General features: G+C 26.5%; 1 protein-coding gene across 3 annotated transcripts in view; it reads right to left on the reverse strand.

The window, feature by feature from the left end:
* The window catches only part of haf (leucine-rich repeat and fibronectin type-III domain-containing protein hattifattener), a 481095-nt gene that overhangs the window by 216490 nt on the left and 242906 nt on the right, over positions 1–21699 (reverse strand). For all 3 annotated transcript variants that reach the window (XR_012719793.1, XM_075297480.1, XM_075297482.1), the window contains exon 4: positions 1231–1261. The gene's annotated coding sequence lies outside the window, so the exon portion shown is untranslated. The remainder of the gene's footprint in view (positions 1–1230; positions 1262–21699) is intronic.

Below are 21699 nucleotides of genomic sequence, written 5' to 3' on the forward strand. Positions count from 1 at the left end.
GCGATAATGGCCTAAAGACAATATTGGGCAGACAAAAATTAAGCCGCAGACTATGGTCATTCCAATAGGAGTCAGCACCATTGCACTCAGAACGCTTTAGCCAAGAATGGCTAAAATTGAGGTACCTGGCTTCATTTCTAGTGTCAATAATATCTCCAGATATCAATCCATGAACTGGTAGAAAAAGTTTCGTTATATTAACGAAATGTGTCATTAAAAGTGAGCCAATGAAACAAATTCTTTAATACAACGAAAAATTTAGTTTGTATTACGAATTTTCTGTTAATCAATGTAACGTTTCGTACTATTAACGAATATTTTCATTGTATTAATGTAAATATTTCGTTATATCAATGGAATTTTTTCGTTGGCTCAATTTTAATGAAATTTTCTTTGTGTGTAGGAGTTTTGATCTTGAGGAATTTTGGAGAGTAAAGTTGACAAAAAAAATCGAAGTTTCGATCATCACAAGACGGGAATGGGCCAAAATAGCGCAGAGCCACTTTTGTACAGTGTGTGATGGCCATCCTTTGAAGGCCATAATTCGTACCATACACAAAAACAAAAATCATTAAAATTGAGCCAACGAAAAACAATGAAAATATTCGTTAATAGTACGAAACGGTACGTTGGTTAATAGAAAATTCGTAATTATAACAAAAAATTTCTTTGTATTAACGAATTTGTTTCATTGGCTCACTTTTAACGACACATTTTGTTAATATAACGAAACTTTTTCTATTAGTGGAAAAAATCTATTTTGGAAAAAATCTAAACTGTAATAGATTGTATAGGGTCTTAAGATTAGAATATATAAGAAACTGAAAAAAAAAGATATCCCTATCCTTTAATGGCCACTTCCACTAACAGGGTTTCTACTATCTGTCGAATTATACGAGTATTTTGTACTCACATCTGCTCATTTTTTTTTCAGAGGAATTTCTTGCAAATGTCCTTGTTTTATTTCATCAATTTCATTTGATTGTCTTGTATATATTCGCAATTTACTTTTGTCATTTCCACAGACCAAATGATTATTGCAAACAAACCAACAAAAAAAATCAAACTTAGTTGGGTTGGGTGAAAATGAAGGGGAATGTAATATAAACAGGAAAATAAAGGAAACCACAAAAAAATAGCCAAAATGTATGTCATGGTTGAAAAATTCGTTTTACTACATACACATGTTGCAATGAAACTGATCAAAAGAATAAAAAAAAGCTTACATACCTGGATGCGTTAAAGATGCAACCGAAAAATCCTGCAACAAAAGAAAGATCCACGTTGTAAAAAATTGATGTGAATTTTTTAGGTTAGTAAGAAAAAAATATTCTTTAAAAATTATTTCTTTTTTAAATTTTTAATTGTATACCTATTGTATTACAATTTAAAAAATAATTTAGAAACTTTCACTTTATTGAAATTTGTAGGGTATTTGAATTTTTCTATTATTATTTATTGAATGAAATTTTTATGAGAGTCCAATTGTGGTTTATTTACATACAACAACGTTTTACAAATAAATTTCATTAAATATTATTTCATGTAGAAAACCTCTATGTATATGGGATTTATATTAGAAATGCTGGTTCATTGTAATCGTAGAATAAACAAAATTTGATTGTATTCCTATATCACTTGGATTTATTTATGTGGGTATTTGTTTGGTATACAGTTTTTTTTTTGTTTTTGTAACAAAATAAAGTAAAATTAGGACCCACAATATATAGGATGCAAAACATGATGATTATAATTTATTCAATATTGCCTTTTATTTTTGTAAAATAGTGAATAATTGATAAAGCTAAAGATATTGTGGAAATTATCCAGATTATCATGATAAGTTTGTGCCAAATTGATTGAAGACTAATATGGCCATATATTTTATATGAAAGAAGTGAGATTGAGAAAAATTGTGAATATTTTGCCAAAATATTTATACACCATTATTTATTTATGCATTTTAAGGCTTTAATTTGATAACTTCTTGTCATTTTTCAAAATAATTTAATTATGGTCCTCATAGAAAGCCTCCTTTTTATTCGCAAGAAACAGAGACAGTGGATTTTAACTAGCCTCTCGTTAAGCAAAAATGTTCGTCATGGACAAGAACATATGGGAATCCCTCCATATCGAGTCCGGATCAGTACTAACGTTGTGCCACTTTTTTCAAGTGGTGATACTTTAGTGCCACTAAGTGCTATACGTTTTATAATTTTTGTGCCATATTTTCATCATATTGTGCCACATTTGAATTACATTCATTGGTAATGTTAAAATTTTTATACGTTTGATCTCAAAAACCTTTAAGATTGCGGATATGATCGGTGTCTTAACGAGTAATCGAGTTTACCAATCGAATACTAGATTTGTGAAGAATTTTTCCTTTTGTGTCACTATGTTCTCTGGGGATAAGTGTTCCGCCTAAAAATATGAAAAATATATCTGTTGCAAATAAATCGTTTTAATCTTCTTATAATTAAAAATCAGGAAATGGTTTTAACATTTTGTCTTCAAATTTTATTTCTCCACAAAATTTTCTTAAAATTCTATTTCTTACGAAAGTTTTGGCAAAATTTTATTTCTATAGAAAATTTAACAAAATTTTATTTAAATAGAAAATGTAATGAAAAATTTATTCCTATAGAACATTTTGTCCAAATTTAATTTCTATAGAAAATTTTGTTAAAAATTGAATTTCTATAGAAAATTTGGCCAAAACTTTAATTCTATAAAAAATTTTGTTCAAATTTAGTTTCTATAGAAAATTTTGTTAAAAATTGAATTTCTAGAAAATTTGGCCAAAACTTAATTTCAATAAAAAAATTTGTCAAAATTTCTATAGAAAATTTTGTTAAAAATTGCATTTCTATAGAAAATTTGGCCAAAACTTTATTTCTATAAAAAATTTTGTCCAAATTTTATTTCTTTAGAAAATTTTATTAAAAATTGAATTTCTATAGAAAATTTGGTCAAAACTTTATTTCAATAAAAAATTTTGTCAAAATTTTATTTCTATAGAAAATTTTGTTAAAAATTGAATTTCTACAGAAAATTTGGCCAAAACTTTATTTCAATAAAAAATTTTGTCAAAATTTTATTTCTATAGAAAATTTTGTTAAAATTTGAATTTCTATAGAAAATTTGGCCAAAACTTTATTTCTATAAAAAATATTTTGTAAAAATTTTATTTCTATAGAAAATTTTGTTAAAAATTGTATTTCTATAGAAAATTTGGCCAAAACTTTATTTCAATAAAAAATTTTGTCAAAATTTTATTTCTATAGAAAATTTTGTTAAAAATTGAATTTCTATAGAAAATTTGGCCAAAACTTTATTTCTATAAAAAAATTTGTCCAAATTTTATTTCTATAGACAATTTTGTTAAAAATTGCATTTCTATAGAAAATTTGGCCAAAACTTTATTTCTATAAAAAAATTTTGTTAAAATTTTATTTCTATAGACAATTTTGTTAAAAATTGAATTTCTATAGAAAATTTGGCCAAAACTTTATTTCTATAAAAAATTTTGTCAAAATTTTATTTCTATAGAAAATTTTGTTAAAAATTGAATTTCTACAGATAATTTGGCCAAAACTTTATTTCTATAAAAAATGTTGTCAAAATTTTATATAGTACAAAATTTCTATAGTACATTTTGTCCAAATTTAATTTCTATAGAAAATTTTGTTAAAAATTGAATTTCTATAGAAAATTTGGCCAAAACTTTATTTCTATAAAAAATTTTGTCAAAATTTTATTTCTATAGAAAATTTTGTTAAAAATTGAATTTCTACAGATAATTTGGCCAAAACTTTATTTCTGTAAAAAATTTTGTCAAAATTTTATATAGTACAAAATTTCTATAGTACATTTTGTCCAAATTTAATTTCTATAGAAAATTTTGTTAAAAATTGAATTTCTATAGAAAATTTGGCCAAAACTTTATTTCTATAAAAAATTTTGTCAAAATTTTATTTTTATAGAAAATTTTGTTAAAAATTGAATTTCTACAGATAATTTGGCCAAAACTTTATTTCTATAAAAAATTTTGTCAAAATTTTATATAGTACAAAATTTCTATAGTACATTTTGTCCAAATTTAATTTCTATAGAAAATTTTGTTAAAAATTGAATTTCTATAGAAAATTTGGCCTAAACTTTATTTCTATAAAAAATTTTGTTCAAATTTTAATTCTATAGAAAATTTTGTTAAAAATTGAATTTCTACAGATAATTTGGCCAAAACTTTAAAACTTTAAAATTTGAATTTCTATAGAAAATTTGGCCAAAACTTTATTTGCATAAAAAAATTTTGTCAAAATTTTATTTCTATAGAAAATTTTGTTAAAAATTGAATTTCTATAGAAAATTTGACCAAAACTTTATTTCTATAAAAAAAAAAATTCAAAATTTTATTTCTATAGAAAATTTTGTTAAAAATTGAATTTCTATAGAAAATTTGGCCAAAACTTTATTTCTATAAAAAAATTTTGTCAAAATTTTATTTCTATAGACAATGATGTTAAAAATTGCATTTCTATAGAAAATTTGGCCAAAACTTTATTTCTATAAAAAATTTTGTCCAAATTTTATTTCTATAGAAAATTTTGTTAAAAATTGAACTTCTATAGAAAATTTGGCAAAATTTTATTTCTATAAAACATTTTGTCAACATTTCATTTGTTCAAAATATTCGCATGCCCTAGTGTCTGGAATCTCTACCGCATGTCCAATTTTATTTAACAGAATTCAGTTTGGTTTCTTTGCAACGTTTGTTTCTTTGTTATTTTAATGAACAACTGCAATAGCAAAATTTTATTTCTATGGAAAAATTTTTATTTCTAAAATTTTCTATAAAAATAAAAGAATTAGACAAATTTTTCTGTAGAAATAAAATTTTGAGAAAATTTTCTATAGAAATACATTTTTGACAAAATTTTCGATACAAAAATAGATTTTCATAAAAATTTTCTTTTTTTGTCATCATTTTATTTCTGTAGAAAATTTTGTCAAAATTTTATTCTTATAGGAAATTTGGTCAAAAATTTTATTTCTGCAGAAAATGTTTTCATATTTTTTTTCTACAGAAAAGTTTCTCGAAATTTTATTTCTTTAGAAAATTTTGTCAGAATTTTCTGAAAATTTTGTTTCAATAGAAAAATTTCCCAAAATATTATTTCTATACGAAATTTTCGCACAATTTTTTGTTTTTATAAAACTTTTCTTAAAAAAAAAAAATCTATATAAAATTTTGTCAAAATTTTATTTTTATAGAAAATTTTCTCAAAATTGTATTTCTATAAAAATTCTATATATTTCTATAAAACATTTTGTCAAAATTTTATTTCTATAGACAATTTTTCCAAATTTTATTTTTAAAGAAAATTTTGTCAAAATTTTATTTCTGTAGAAAATTTTGTCAAAATTTTATTTCTATAGACAATTTTGTCGAAATTTTATTTCCATAGAAAATTTTGCCAACATTTTATTTCTATAGAAGACTTTGTCAAAATTTTATTTCTATAGAAAATTTTTGTCAAAATTTTATTTCTATAGAAATTTTTGTCAAAATTGTATTTCTATAGAAAAGTTTTTAAAAATTTTTATTTCTATAGAAAAATTTTGTCAAAATTTTATTTCTATAGAAAAGTTTTTCAAAATTTTCTATAGAAAATTTTGTAAAAATTTTATTTCTATAGAAAATTTTGTCAAAATTTTATTTCTGAAGAAAATTTTGCCAACATTTAATTTCTGTAGAAAATTTTCTCAAAATTTTCTTTCTATAGGAAATTTTGTCAAAATTTTATTTCTATAGAAAATTTTGTCAAAATTTTATTTCTATAGAAAATTTTGTCATAATTTTATTTCTATAAAAAATTTTGTCAAAATTTTATTTCTATAGAAAATTTTGTCAAAATTTTATTCGACCAAAGCACCAAAAAGTTTTTCAGCGGTGGATTATCTCCACTCAGTAATGCTGTTGACATTTCTGAGTGTTTCGAAGCTTCTCTAAGTACAATGTGAAACGCCGTTAAACTCGGCTATCATTAAGCTAACATCGAATCTATAGAAAATTTTATCAAAAATTTATTTCTATAGCAAATTGTGTCAAAATTTTATTTTTATAAAACATTTTGTCAAAATTGTATTTCTATAGAAAATTTTCTTAGAATTTTATTTCTATAGAAAATTTTGTCAACAGTTTATTTCTATAGGAAATTTTGTCAAAATATTATTTCTATAGGAAATTTTCTCTCAATTTTATTTCCATAAAATTTTTTTTAGAAATTAATTCTTATAGAAAGATTTCTCGCAATTTTTTTCTATATAAAATTTTTCTGATTATTTTTCTAAAAAAAATTATTTCTATATAAAATTTTGTCAAAATTTTATTTTTATAGACAAATTTTGCAAAAATTTAATTTCTATATATTTCTTTAAAAAATTTTATATATAGCTATAAAACATTTTGTCAAAATTTTATTTCAATAAAAAATTTTTGGCAAAATTTTGTGTCTATAGAAAATTTTTCCAAAATTTTGATTCTATAGAAAATTTTGTCAAAATTGTATTTCTATAGAAAATTTTGTCAAAATTGTATTTCTATAGATAATTTTCTCGAAATTTTATTTTTATAGAAAAATTTATGATTTTTTTTTTTTTTTTTTGGAAAATTTTGTACAAATTTTTTGGTTTTTTTTGTCAAAATTTTATATCTATAGAAAATTTTTTCAACATTTTATGTCAAAAATTTATCTCACAATGTTTTGTCTGTCGAAAATGTTGTCAAAATTTTATTTCCATAGAAGATATTCTCAAAATTGTATTTCCATAGAAAATTTTCTCCTAATTTTATTTCTCAAGAAAACTTTGTCCGAATTTTCCGAAATGTCTCCAAAATATTATTTCTATAAGAAATTTTCTCTTTTATTTCTATAAAAAATTTTCTCAAATTTTAGTTCTTAACTTTGTAGAAAATTTTTGTAGAAATTTGATTTCTATAGACAATTTTTTTAAAATTTTATTTCTAAGAAAATTTTCTCAAAAATTTTTTTCTATAGAAAAATTTGTCAAAATTTTATTTCTGTAGAAAATTTTGTCAAAATTTTATTCAACCAAAACACCAAAAAGTTTTTCAGCGTTGGATTATCCCCTCTCAGTAATGCTGGTGACATTTCTGAGTGTTTCAAAGCTTCTATAAGTGGGTTCACTGCAATGTGAAACGTCGTTCGGACTCGGCTATAAAAAGGAGGTCCCTTGTCGTTGAACAAACATCGAATCGGGCAGCACTTAGTGATAAGAGAGAAGTTCACCGCTGTGGTATCACAATGGATTGAGTAGTCTAAGTGAGCCTGAACTATCGGGCTTTTTATTTCTATAGAAAAATTTCTCACTATTTTATTTCTATAAAGATTTTCTCAAAATTTAATTCTCATAGAAATATTTCTCACAATTTTTGCTATAGAAAATTTTTCTTAAAAAATTTATTTATATAGAAAATTTTTCTTAAAAAATGTATTTCTATAGAAAAAAATTTTCAAAATGTTATTTCTATAGAGAATTGTATCCAAATTTTTTTTATAGAAAATTTTGTCAACATTTTATTTTTATAGAACGTTTTGTCAAAATTTTGTTTTTATAGAAAATTTTGTCAAAATTTTATCTCTATAGAAAATTTCCTCAATATTTAATTTCTATAAAAAAATTTCTCTAAATTTTATTTCTATAGAAAATTTTCTCTAAATTTTATTTCTATAGAAGATTTTCTCACAATTTTTTCTATAGGAAATTTTGTCCAAATTTTATTTCTATAAAATTTCTATTTCTATAGTCAAAATTTTATTTCTATAGAGAATTTTAGCAAAATTGTATTTCTATAGAAAATGTTATCAAAAATTGAATTCTATAGAAAATTTTGTTAATTTTTTTCTTTTATAGAACATTTTGTCAAAATTTTAGTTCTATAGAAAATTTTGTTAAAATTTTATTTCTATAAAAAGTTTTCTCACAATTTTTTTCTATAAAAAATTTCGTCAAAATTTTAATCCTATAAAAAATTTTAACAAAATTTTTCTTCTATAAAAAATTTTGTTAAAATGTTATTTCTCTAGAATATTTTGTCACAATATTATTTCTATAAAAGATTTTCTCAAAAATTTGTTTCTATAGAAAAATTTTCTTCAAAAATCTATTTCTATAGAAAATTTCCTTAAAAATTTTATTTCAATAGAAATTGTTTTCAAAATTTTTATTCTATAGAACATTTTGTCAACATTTTTTTTGCTATAGAAAACTTTCCCAAAATTGTATTTTTATAGAAAAGTTTTCAAAATTTTATTTCTATAGAAAATTTTGTCAAAAATTTTTATCTATAAAAGATTTTCTCAACATTTTTTTTCTTTAGAAAATTTTCTCAACATTTTTTTTCTTTAGAAAATTTTTCTTACAAAATTTATTTCTATAGAAAATGTTCATAAAAATTTTATTTCTATAGAAATTTTTTTCAAAATTTACTTTCTATAGAAATTTTTTTTTTACATTTTATTTCTATAGAAAATTTTGTCAAATTTGTTTTTCTATAGAAAATTGTCTCAACATTTAATTTCTATAGAAATGTTTCTCAAAATGTTATTTCTATAGAAAATTTTGTCAATCTTTAAGTTATTTATTGTTTTATTTATGTAGAGAGGTTTTGCAACTCCAAGAAATGCTACTACTGTTACTTTCTATAGAAATTTTTTTTAAATTTTATTTCTATAGAAAATTTTGTCAAATTTGTTTTTCTATAGAAAATTGTCTCAACATTTTATTTCTATAGAAATTTTTCACAAAATGTTATTTCTATAGAAAATGTTGTCAAACTTTAAGTTATTTATTGTTTTATTTATTTAGAGAGGTTTTGCAACTCCAAGAAATGCTACTACTGTTAAAAACTTGTATTTACCATCTGTGTGTGAAGAGGATATAAACCTGTTTCTTAAGACATGCATACAATACTTCAGAGATCATTGAACTGATTTATTGAAACTTTGCATATGGCACTTGGAAATTTTTATTTGAGAAGGATTGAGTTATTATCATATAAATATCCTTAAAAGATTGCTTAATTAATAAGCATGTTTTTTCATCACCATGAAATTTAACACACAACATTTCCAACTATCCAATTATGATAAAAAGAAAATGTTTACTGCTTTGTAGTATTCTATTGCCAAAGCACTGAAATTTATTCCTTTAAGAAATTTGTTTGCTTATGCAAAAAAAATTCTCCATTTAATTAAGAAAACAAAATTTCTTTTTCATCTTTTCTTGTCACACAGACGCATACGAACATAACTCCACACATTTAATTCAGTAAAAATCATACGTTTGTTGTTTTTGTCTGTCATCCCACACATCTTATCCTCTTAAGCTTTCATTTCTTTTTCAGCGTTGATTATTTGTGGGGAGAGAGAGATATTTGTACATTGAAAAACCAACTGATGCAACTTACAAGTGGATATACTCACAAAACATATATAAGCATAAGGATTTACGTTCATGTACCCAAACCCCAACACACCTACACACACACACTTGGATATGAAGCATTCGTATAGAATCTCAAAGAGATTATAAGAAGAGAATTTACGTCAGATACTCTTCAAACGATTGAATGTGTATTCACTCACCTTTAATCAAAGATCTATTGCATATGTATGGGTTTGTTGCTTTATACAGTCTGTTTTTTTTTATTTTAATATGATTTCCACTACCTAAGTATGTGTGAAACTTACCCTTAAACGTTCACTTTAAAGTTGGTATAATAAGCAAAGGGAAACAAAAATAAATAACTAAATACAAGTAAAATGTACTTGTTTTAATTCGTTGCAGATATTTAATTTCTCTTTGGGTATTTGTGCAATGTATTCCCATGCCCTTGTTGCTAGTATCTGCCCCCCCTCGAAGCCCTAAATTTATTTAATAGAATTCAGTTTGGTTTCTTTGCATAGTTTTTTTTTGCTTTGTAATTTTAATGAACAACTGCAATAGCAGCATTACCCAGTGCAAAAGGTGCAACTTCAGTTACTGTTGATCTCTCAAAATAAAGTTTTACGAAATAACATTCTCAAAAGTTGTATTTATGAAATACTTCCTTAGAGATATAGATGTAAATGATGAACAGTGGCTAGGATTTGAGAAAAAAATTTCAAAGGGAAATAAGTATTATGAGATCCAAGTGCGGGAGGGTTGGAAGTCACATACCATAATCCATAAATCATCTCAAAGCGTTTTTTTTTTTAATATGGGAAATTCAGTTTGTTGCCCAAACAGAGTTGATTTGCATAGACGGGATGTAATCTGCTACTATTAGACGAGTAGAATAAGAGGAAAAAGTGAACTATGGAAAAGATTCTGTGAGGCGTGTTTCTTCAAATATGTGTTTGTGCAGGTTTTCCAGAAAAAAACTGTGAGACCTTTTTCTTGGAAAAAGTCTCGAAGCCCCGTTTTTTCCTTGAATAAAAGGGCCTGTGACACTTTTTCTTGAAAAAAGTGTCTGTGACACTTTCTTCAAATATGTGTTTGTGCAGGCTTCAAAGGTTTTCCAGAAAAAAAAGGTTTTCCAGAAAAAAAAGTGTGAGACCTTTTTCTTGAAAAAAGTCTCGAAGCCCCGTTTTTTTCCTTGAATAAAAGGGCCTGTGACACTTTTTCTTGAAAAAAGTGTCTGTGAGACTTTTTCGTAAAAGAAGTGTCTGTGACACTTTTTCTTGAAAAAAGTGTCTGTGACACGTTTTCTTGAAAAAAGTGTCTGTGACACTTTCTTCAAATATGTGTTTGTGCAGGTTTTCCAGAAAAAAAGTGTGAGAACTTTTTCTTGAAAAAAGTCTCGAAGCCCCGTTTTTTTTTCCTTGAATAAAAGGGCCTGTGACACTTTTTCTTGAAAAAAGTGTGACACTTTTTCTTGAAAAAAGTGTCTGTGACACTTTTTCTTGAAAAAAGTGTCTGTGACACTTTTTCTTGAAAAAAGTGTCTGTGAATTTTTTTTATTGTGTCTGTGGAACTTTTTCCCTTAAAAATGTTTGAAAAAGTGCAACTTTTTTCCTGACAAATGGGTCCAAGAGAAATTTATCCACAGAAATATTTCTGCGATACTTTTTTCATCAGAAATATGTCTGTGAGATCTCTTTCCTGAAAAATGTATGCGAGGCTTTTTCCCTCAAAAAAGTGAGAGTGAGACTTATTTGTTGAAAAAGTGAAACTTTATTTCCTGCATAATGTGCACGTGAGAATTTTTTCCTGATAAATATGTCTGGGATACTTGCTTCATCAAAAATATGTCTGTTAGACTTTTTCCTGAAAAAAAGTGTCCTTGAGTCTTTTTCCCTTACAAAATTGTCTATGTTATGAGACATGTTTTTTGAAAAAATGTCTGCGTTCTAAAAAATGTCCTTAAACCTTTTCCCCTGAGAAAGTGTCCTTGTGTCTTTTTTGATGACAAAATTTGTTCTGTAAAAAGTATATGTGAAGCTTTTTGCTTAAAAAAAAGTGTCTGTAAAGCGTTTTTCTTGAAAAAAGTGACTATGAGACTGTGGGACGTTTCTATTGAAAATATCTGGAGGAAATTTTTCCTTAAAAGGTGTGTGTGAGACTTTTTTCTTGAAAAAAGTGCCTGAAAAAATGTCAATGCGACTTCTTCCCTACACACAAAAATTTTTTTTCTGATTCAATCACGAACTTAATTGATCCAATTAATTTTTTAATTGAAATGTCTTCAATCGCAGAAATCAATTAAAAAATTAATTGAAGGTCAATTAAAAAATTAATTGATACTATTAATTTTTGTGATTGATTTTTGTTTCAATTAAAAAATTTGTTGAATTAATTAAATTTTTAATTGAATATTTTTTAAAATTAAATTAAAATTTTAATTGAAAAAATTTTCGTGAAATTTTTTTCTGTGTAAATAAAGTTCTTTTGAGAATTTTCCTGATAGTGTCAGTGACATTTTTCCCGGAAAAAGTTCTTGTGACACTTTTTCCTCAAAAAAAGTGTCTGAGAGACTGTGGGACGTTTCTCCAGAAAAAAGTGTCTGGGGACTTGTTTCTTGAAAAGGTGTCTATGAGACTATTTTCTTGAAAAAGCGGCGGTGAGACTTTTTCTTGAAAAAGCGTCGGTGAGACTTTTTTCTGAAGAACTGCCCGCGAGATTTCGAGAAAAGGTGTCTGTGATACTATTTGCCTGAAAAAAGTGACCTTTCCTGAAAAAAGTTTCTGTGAGACGTTTTCGTGAAGAAAGTTATGTGATTTTTCTCAGGAAAAAAGTGTCCATGAGTCTATCTTCGAATTTTCGAGAGTTTTTACTGAAAAGGCGTCAAAGAGACTTGTTCCCTGAAAACAGTTCTTGTGAAACTTTTTTCTGAAAAAAGAGTCTGCGAGACTTTTTTCCTGAAAAAGGTGTCTTTGAGACTTTTCCTGGAAATAGTTTTTTTCTGGAGAAAGTGCCTGGGAGAGAAAAATATCAGTGTGACTTCTTCTCAGCAAAAAGTTCATTTGAGACCTTTTTTGTGAAAAAAGTATCTGCAAGACTTTTTTGTGAAAAAAAAAACTGCCTGCGAGACTTTTTTCCTGGGAAGAGACTTTTTCCTGAAAAAGTGTCAGTGAGACATTTTCTTGAAGAAAGTATGTGTGACTTTTGCCGTAAAAAAGTGGCTGTGAGACTTCTTCCCTGAAAATAGTTCCTGTGATAATGCTTCCTGAAAAAAATTGTCTGTGTGACTTCTTCCCAGCATAAAAGTCCATGTGAGACCTTTTTCCGAACAAAGTGTCACCGCATTTTTTTCCAGAAAAAAGTGTCTGCGAGATTTTTTATGTTCTGGAAAAAGGGTCATTGAGACTTTTTCTTGAAGAAAGTGTTTGTGAAAAAAGTTTTGTTTTTTGGAGAAAGTGCCTAGGAGAGAAAAGTGTCAGTTTGGCTTCTTCTCAGCAAAAAGTTCAGTTGAGACCTTTTTATGAAAAAAGTGTCTGTGAGACTTTTTTGTGAAAAAGGTGTCTGCGCGACTTTTTTCCTGAAAAAGTGTCAGTGAAACATTTTCTTGAAAAAGTATGTGACTTTTTCCGTAAAAAAGTGGCTGTGAGACTTCTTCCCTGAAAATAGTTCCTGTGATAATTTTTCCTGAAAAAAGTGTCAGTTTGACTTCTTCCCAGCAAAAAAGTCCATGTGAGACCTTTTTCTGAAAAAATGGTCTCTGCAATTTTTTTCCAAAAAAAGTGTCTGCGATCTTTTTTTTGGAAAAGGGTCAGTGAAGCTTTTTCTTGAAGAAAGTGTCTGTGACTTTTTCTGGAAAAAAGTGGCTGTGAGACTATTTCCCAGAAAAAAAGTGTCTGTGAGAATTCTTCCCTGAAAATAGTTGCAGTGAGAATGTATCCTTAAAAAGTTTCTTCAGCAAAAGTGACTGGGAGAGTTTTATGCAGAAAAATATATTTGTGAGACTTTTTTTCCTAAAAAAATGTCTTTGAAAATTTTAGAAAAATGTCTGCGAGACTTTTCCTTTGTCTGGGAGACTTTTATTCTGAAAAATATATTTGTGAGACTTTTTTTCCACAAAAAAAAATGTATTTGAAAATTTTTGAAAAATGTCTAAGAGACTTTTTTCCTGATACTTTTCTGTGAGACCTTTTCCTGAAAAACTGTAAGTGAGACATTTTCTTGAAAAAAGTTTTCATGATATATTTTTTTGAAAAGTTTTTCTATAAGACTTTTTTCCTGAAAAAAAATGTAGGTGAGATTTTGCTTGGAAAGAGTGTCTGTGAGACCTTTTTCTAAAAAAAAGTGCCGCTGACATTTTTTTCTGTAAAAGTGTCTAGGAGACTTTTTTCCTGAAAAATATATATGTAAGACTTTTTTTCTGAAAAAAATTTCTTTGAAAATTTTTATCCTGAAAAATATATTTGTGAGACTTTTTCCAAAAAAAAAAATGTCTTTGAAAATTTTAGAAAAATGTCTGCGAGACTTTTCCTGATGCTTTTCTGTGAGACTTTTCCTCATGCTTTTCTGTGAGACTTTTTCCTGAAAAACTGTCAGTGAGACATTTTCTTTAAAAAATTTTTTATGATATATTTTTCCTGAAAAGTTTTTCTATAAGACTTTTTTTCTGAAAAAAAAAAAATGTCTGCAAGACTTTTTTCCTGAAAAAAAGTGTAGGTGAGACTTCTTCTTTGAAAGAGTGTCTGTGAGACCTTTCTTCTGAAAAAAAAAGTACATGTGAGACTTTCTTCGGCAAAAGTGTCTGGGAGACTTTTATTCTCAAAAATATATCTGTGATACTTTTTTTCCTAAAAAATGTCTTTGAGAATTTTAGAAAAATGTCTGCGAGACTTTTTTCATACTTTTCTGTGAGACTTTTTCCTGAAAAACTGTCAGTGAGACATTTTCTTGCAAAAAGTTTTTATGATATATTTTTCCTGAAAAGTTATTCTATAAGACTTTTTTTTCTGAAAAAAAATGTCTGCAAGACTTTTTTCCTGAAAAAAGTGTAACTGAGACTTCTTCTTTGAAAGAGTGTCTATGAGACCTGTCTTCTGAAAAAAAGTGCCTGTGAAACTTTCTTCAGCAAAAGTGTCTGAGAGACTTTTATCCTGAAAAATATATTTGTGAGACTTTTTTTCCTAAAAAAAATGTCTTTGAAAATTTTAGAAAAATGTCTGCGAGACTTTTTTCCTGATACTTTACTGTGAGACTTTTGAAAATTTTTGAAAAATGTCTGCGAGACTTTTTTCCCTAAAAAACTATGTCTGTGAAACATTTTTCCTGAAAAAAAAGATGTCGGTGAGACCTTTTTCTTGGAAAGAGTGTCTGTGAGACCTTTTTCTAAAAAAAAGTGCCGCTGAGACTTTCTTCTGCAAAAGTGTCTGGGAGACTTTTATCCTGAAAAATATATTTGTAAGACTTTTTTCTGAAAAAGGTGTCGGTGAGATTTTGCTTGGAAAGAGGGTCTGTGAGATCTTTTTCTAAAAAAAGTGCCGCTGAGACTTTCTTCTGCAAAAGCGTCTGAGATACTTTTATCCTGAAAAATATATTTGTAAGACTTTTTTTCTAAAAAAAGGTGTCGGTGAGATTTTCCTTGGAAAGAGTGTCTGTGATACCTTTTTCTAAAAAAAGTGCCGCTGAGACTTTTTTCTGCAAAAGTGTCTGGGAGACTTTTATCCTGAAAAATATATTTGTAAGACTTTTTTTCTGAAAAAAAAATTCTTTGAAAATTTTTGAAAAATGTCTGCGAGACATTTTGTGAGACGTTTATCAAGAACTAAGTGTCTGCGAGACTTTTTACCTAAAAAAGTGCATGTGAGACTTATTTTCAGACACAAAGAGTCTGTGAGACATTTTTTTTTGCAACAAGTGCGACATTTTTGCCATAAAATGTGAGACTTTTTTCCTGAAAAAGTTTCCGTGGCCCTTTATTATTTTTTATTAAATATGTTTGTGAGACTTTTTCATGAAAAAAGTGTCGGTGAGACTTTGTGTATGAAAAAAAACGTTTGTGAGACTGTCTTTCTGTAAAAAGCGTGTGTGAGATTTTTTTTCTTAACGAAAAACGTTGCTTTTAAACATTTCCTTGAATAAAATGCCTATGAGTTTTTTCTTAAAATTGTATGGAAAACTTTTTTCCTGGAAACAAATTCTAGGACATTTTTGTCTGAAGAAAATGTTTGTAAAGTTTTTTAAAAATAGTATTTTCAAGTTTTTTTTTTTTCTCGAAAATAGTGTCTGTGAGACTCTTTTCCTGAAGAAAATTTATGTGAATCTTTTTTTTGCATTTATAAATTCAATTGCCATTTTATTCAATTATGTTTTTATTGTATGTCACTGTATAACCCTAGAACACTTGAACTTTTCCATAAAGTTTTCTCAACTTAAGTGTATAATTGTACGAAAAACTTTACCCACACCTCTATTTATGAGAACTTTTACTTAAGAGTAGCAAGAGTCATGAGGACTTTCGAAGACTTACCTGCAAGAAAATAAACAAGCATATGGATGTTAAATAAGAACTTTTTTCTATGGCATATAAAAATAGTTGTATAGAAAAAATATGGTTATTAAGATATTTATCTTTTAAATAAACAAATAAAGTCATAAGGAAGTTGAATTCTATTGTAGTGGTTGGCTATGCAAGTCATAACTAAGATTTTTTTGTGTGTGGCCAAAAACATAGTTTAAATATTTCGAAAATACGTGCATAGAAGTTTTCTAATTTATATAAATTGACAATGGATTTTTATATAAAAGCTTTGGCATCCCAATGCTTCTAGATCATGGGTTTTAATTTGGTAATACTATTTATGGGGAAAATTGCATAAAAGCAATTTGTTTAGTTATAGTTGTTCACATGATATGGACAGAGAATCGTAGGTGTCCATAATATCCATAAATGCTGTGGGTAATTTCTTTTGGCATGCATTCAACCAATTTGGAATTTTAATTATGTGTGTGTGTTTCCGGCTTCTTAATTTGGTTTGATCCAATAATTGGAGTGTTTTTGGAGTATAAGAATTAAGGAAGCAGTCATTTTGTTTCAACAAGTAATATAATTATATTTTCGTAGATTTCAAGTTTTTTTCAAATTTCCAATTGGCATGAATTTAAAATTTGTGTAATTCTTATATATAAAATATTAAAAAATATAGCAAAGATCATTTAAAAGCAGATTTAAAGTTATGTCCAAATTTGCCATGCGCATGAATTTTATTTTTTTTTTTAGTTATCAAAGTTTTTGTCAAATATTATACAGCATTGCAAGCCCATAAAATTGCACACATGCTAAGGTCATCTGGAAGATGGTAGGATATATATTTCCTTAAACAGCCATAGTCGGATTTCGGAAAAATCAATTCTTTCTTTGGTTTAATAAGTATATTATTAATAGGACAATGTATTAATATAACTTATACGCTCAGGTGTTCTAAATATTAATTATTAATATTCTACAGCATTCTGTGATTCTGGTATTAAAATTTTTATCGAGAATCAGTAGTGATAAAGCTGTGTTTTCGCACACCAAAGAAAACTGCTTCATTAGTTGCTTTAATAAAGCCTTGATCGTCCGTCCATCCATATAATTGATATTTTGATTGAGAAATTCTAATCACAAATTTGTTTAGATTAATGCGCACACATCGAAAGACCACATGAAATATGGAAGACCCTTGTATTTCCATAAAGAAAAGAGGAACTGGTGTATCCAATTCAATAATTTGTTCAGAAAAATAGAAATATAAACAAGTATATAAGGCCGTAAGTTCGGCCAGACCGAATCTTATGTACCTTCCACCATGGATTGCATAGAAACTTGTACTAAAGATTGTCATCCACAATGGAATTACTTGTGTTGCCGTAACACTTGCCGATGGCAGGGTATCTTAAAACTTCTTAGCACCGTCTTCTCAATTGTAAGTTAGTCCATACGGGCTATATATAACACAAAAACGGTCGATTAAATACGTATACAATTCCGTTTGACAAAATTTTCTATAGAAATAAAATTTTTACAAAATTTTCTATAGCAATAAAATTTTGACAAAATTTTCTATAGCAATAAAATTTTTCACAAAATTTGCTATAGAAATAAAATTTTGACAAAATTTTCTATAGAAATAAAATTTTTACAGAATTTTCTATAGAAATAAAATTTTGACAGAATTTTCTATAGCAATAAAAATTTGTCAAAATTTTCTATAGAAATAAAATTTTGACAAAATTTTCTATAGAAATGAAATTTTGACAAAATTTTCTATAGAAATAAAATTTTGACAAAATTTTCTATAGAAATAAAATTTTCTATGGAAATAAAATCTTGAAAATATTTTCTATAGCAATAAAATTTTGACAAAATTTTCTACAGAAATAAAATTTTGACAAAAATTTCTATAGAAATAAAATTTTGACAAAATTTTGTATTGTAATAAAATTTTGACAAAATTTTTTATAGAAATAAAATTTTGCCAAATTTTCTATAGAAATAAAATCTTGACAAAATGTTGTATTGTAATAAAATTTTGACAAAATTTTCTATAAAAATAAAATTTTGACAAAATTTTCTATAGAAATAAAATTTTGACAAAATTTTCTATAGAAATAAAATTTTGCCAAATTTTCTATAGAAATAAAATCTTGACAAAATTTTCTATAGAAATAAAATTTTGACAAAATTTTGTATAAAAATAAAATTTTGACAAAATTTTCTATAAAAATAAAATTTTGACAAAATTTTCTATAGAAATAAAATTTTTACAAAATTTTCTATAGCAATAAAATTTTTACAAAATTTTCTATAGCAATAAAATTTTTCACAAAATTTGCTATAGGAATAAAATTTTGACAAAATTTTCTATAGAAATAAAATTTTTACAGAATTTTCTATAGAAATAAAATTTTGACAGCATTTTCTATAGCAATAAAAATTTGTCAAAATTTTCTATAGAAATAAAATTTTGACAAAATTTTCTATAGAAATAAAATTTTGACAAAATTTTCTATAGAAATGAAATTTTGACAAAATTTTCTATAGAAATAAAATTTTGACAAAATTTTCTATAGAAATAAAATTTTCTATGGAAATAAAAACTTGAAAATATTTTCTATAGCAATAAAATTTTGACAAAATTTTCTACAGAAATAAAATTTTGACAAAAATTTCTATAGAAATAAAATTTTGTATTGTAATAAAATTTTGACAAAATTTTCTATAGAAATAAAATTTTGCCAAATTTTCTATAGAAATAAAATCTTGACAAAATGTTGTATTGTAATAAAATTTTGACAAAATTTTCTATAAAAATAAAATTTTGACAAAATTTTCTATAGAAATAAAATTTTGACAAAATTTTCTATAGAAATAAAATTTTGACAAAATTTTCTATAGAAATAAAATTTTGCCAAATTTTCTATAGAAATAAAATCTTGACAAAATTTTCTATAGAAATAAAATTTTGACAAAATTTTCTATAGAAATAAAATCTTGAAAAATTTTTCTTTAGCAATAAAATTTTGACAAAATTTTCTACAGAAATAAAATGTTGACAAAATTTTCTATAGAAATAAAATTTTGACAAAATTTTCTATAGAAATAAAATTTTCTATAGAAATAAAATCTTGAAAATTTTTTCTATAGCAATAAAATTTTAACAAAATTTTCTACAGAAATAAAATGTTGACAAAATTTTCTATAGAAATAAAATTTTGACAAAATTTTGTATAGAAATAAAATCTTGAAACAATTTTGTTTTTAATGCAATTTTGACAAAATTTTCTATAGAAATAAAATTTTGGTAGATTTTTTTTGGGGATCGACTATAGGTAACTATAGACCGATATGGACCAAGTTTGGCATCGTTGTTAGCGGCCATATACTAGCGCAATGTACCAAATTTCACAACGTACCAAATTTCAAACGGATCGGATGAATTTTGCTCCCCCAAGAGCTCCGGAGGTCAAATCTGGTGATCGGTTTAAGTGGGGGCTACATAGAATTATGGACCTATATGGACCAATTTTTACATGGGTGTTAGAGACCATATACTAACAGCACGTACCAAATTTCAACCGTATCAGGTGAATTTTGCTCTTCTAAGGGGCTCCGGAGGTAAAATCTACTGATCGGTTTATATGGGGGCTATATATAATTATGGACCGATGTGGACCAATTATTGCATGGTTGTTAGATACCATATACTGACACCATGTACCAAATTTCAAACGGATGGGATGAAATTTTCTTCTACTAGAGGCTCCGAAAGCCAAATCGGGAGATCGGTTTATATGGGGGCTACATATAATTATGGACCGATATGGACCAATTCCTGCATGTTTGTTAGAGACCATATACTAACACCATGTACCAAATTTCAACCGGATCGGACGAATTTTGCTCCTCCAAGAGGCTCCGCAAGCCAAATCCTAGCGTCGGTTTATATGGGGGCTCTACGTAAAAGTGGTCCGATATGGCCCGTTTGCAATACCAACCGACCTACATCAATAACAACTACTTGTGCCAAGTTTCAAGTCGATAGCTTGTTTCGTTCGGAAGTTAGCGTGATTTCAACAGACGGACGGACATGCTTAGATCGGCCAAGTTTTCTATATTTGAGTTATCAGTTACATCAGTGTGGGGTCATTGTTTTAGGATTTCTATCACGAAAGCTTGCTTTCCTTAACTTTACATCGTCGTTAGATTCGTATATAACGTCCCGCTTGTCTGTCCGTCCATATAATTTTAGATTTTTATTTATTTATTTTAATTTGTGAAATTTCTGAAACAAACTTTAGCTACCTAAGACAACTGTTATATTTATTAGGCCATGATTTTTGGTATTTCCAACAGGAAAAAGGTCTGACGCGAAAAGTCTTACAGAAAAAGAGTCCTACAGATACTTTTCAGGAACCAAAATCTTACAAATAAAGTCTAACATACACTTGTTTTCAAGAAAGAGTCTTACCGACACTTCTCTGGAAAGGTCTCACAGACCTTTGTTGTTTAAGTATATACAAGATAAATTCGACTTTTTTCCTGAAAGAGGCGTCTGTGAGACACTTTTTTTCCTGAAACAGTCTCTGTGTCTTCAGAAAAATTTCTGTGACACTTCTTTCCATAAAAACGTATCTGTTAGCCCTTTTCCGTAAAAAAGTGCCTGTGAGACCCTTTTGCTGAAAATTCGTCTATAAGACTTTTTTTTTGAAAAAAAAAAAAAAATGTGTCTGAGAGATTTTTCCTGTTGGGTCCATGAGAAATCCGTAGGAAAACAATGTTACTCGCTGTCAACCAATATTAGTCAAACGAATGTTTCTCTCCCTTGTCCATTTATTTTTCCTCGCCAAAGTTCAAGTCATATGTTTTTAAATTAAATAATATGCCATTAATTAAAAGCAAATAATCTGCACACAATAAAATTTCATAGATAGTATACAAAGAGATATATTTCACTATACAACATTGGTCGAATTTTATTTAAGTTAATTAATTATATGGTTTAAGAAGTATTTCAATATTAGTAAATCGTATTAATATAACTTATACGCCCAAGTGTTCCACACATAATGTGTTTATATGTTCAACGATATGTGATCGGGATAATATGATTTCCACCTAGAGCCATTGGCACTAAAGCTATGAGACAGCATTCTCAACTATGTCCATTAAACTATGCTCTATATATATATATTTTTTTATCAAAAAATTTAGGTCAAACGTTTCAAAGTTAATGGGGAAAATTAAATTTTTAAACTCGACTTATAATGGGCATAATATAATATCATATAACAAAATTTTAAGACGATTGGTGGATTATTGGCCAACTAATTATGTAATCTATAATCTATGCTTCATTTGCGTATAATGAGTGTCTGTCTGCTTTTGTTCGTCCCATGATACCATTTTGGTATCATCATATTGGCAACTTTAAATCTGTAACAACTTCTGGAAATCTCGTAAATCAGTTAGCTCAGAAAGTTATGAACCTATCTTCGAAAATTATGGTACAAATCAGCAAGTCAGACAGAAGGACGAAAAGGTTGTTTTTGCCAAAGAAGTTGGGGAACTGAGCTTAGATCTACCTCTTTTAAAATTTTCGCTTTCAGTTCCTTTTTTGTGTTTTTTTCTTTTGTTCATCCACCCATATTAACATTTTCCTAGTCCAACTTTAAAAATCCAAAATTTCCGGAAAT

Source organism: Haematobia irritans, chromosome 2 (genome assembly GCF_050003625.1).
Source record: "Haematobia irritans isolate KBUSLIRL chromosome 2, ASM5000362v1, whole genome shotgun sequence".
Taxonomy (NCBI): Eukaryota; Metazoa; Arthropoda; class Insecta; order Diptera; family Muscidae; genus Haematobia; species Haematobia irritans.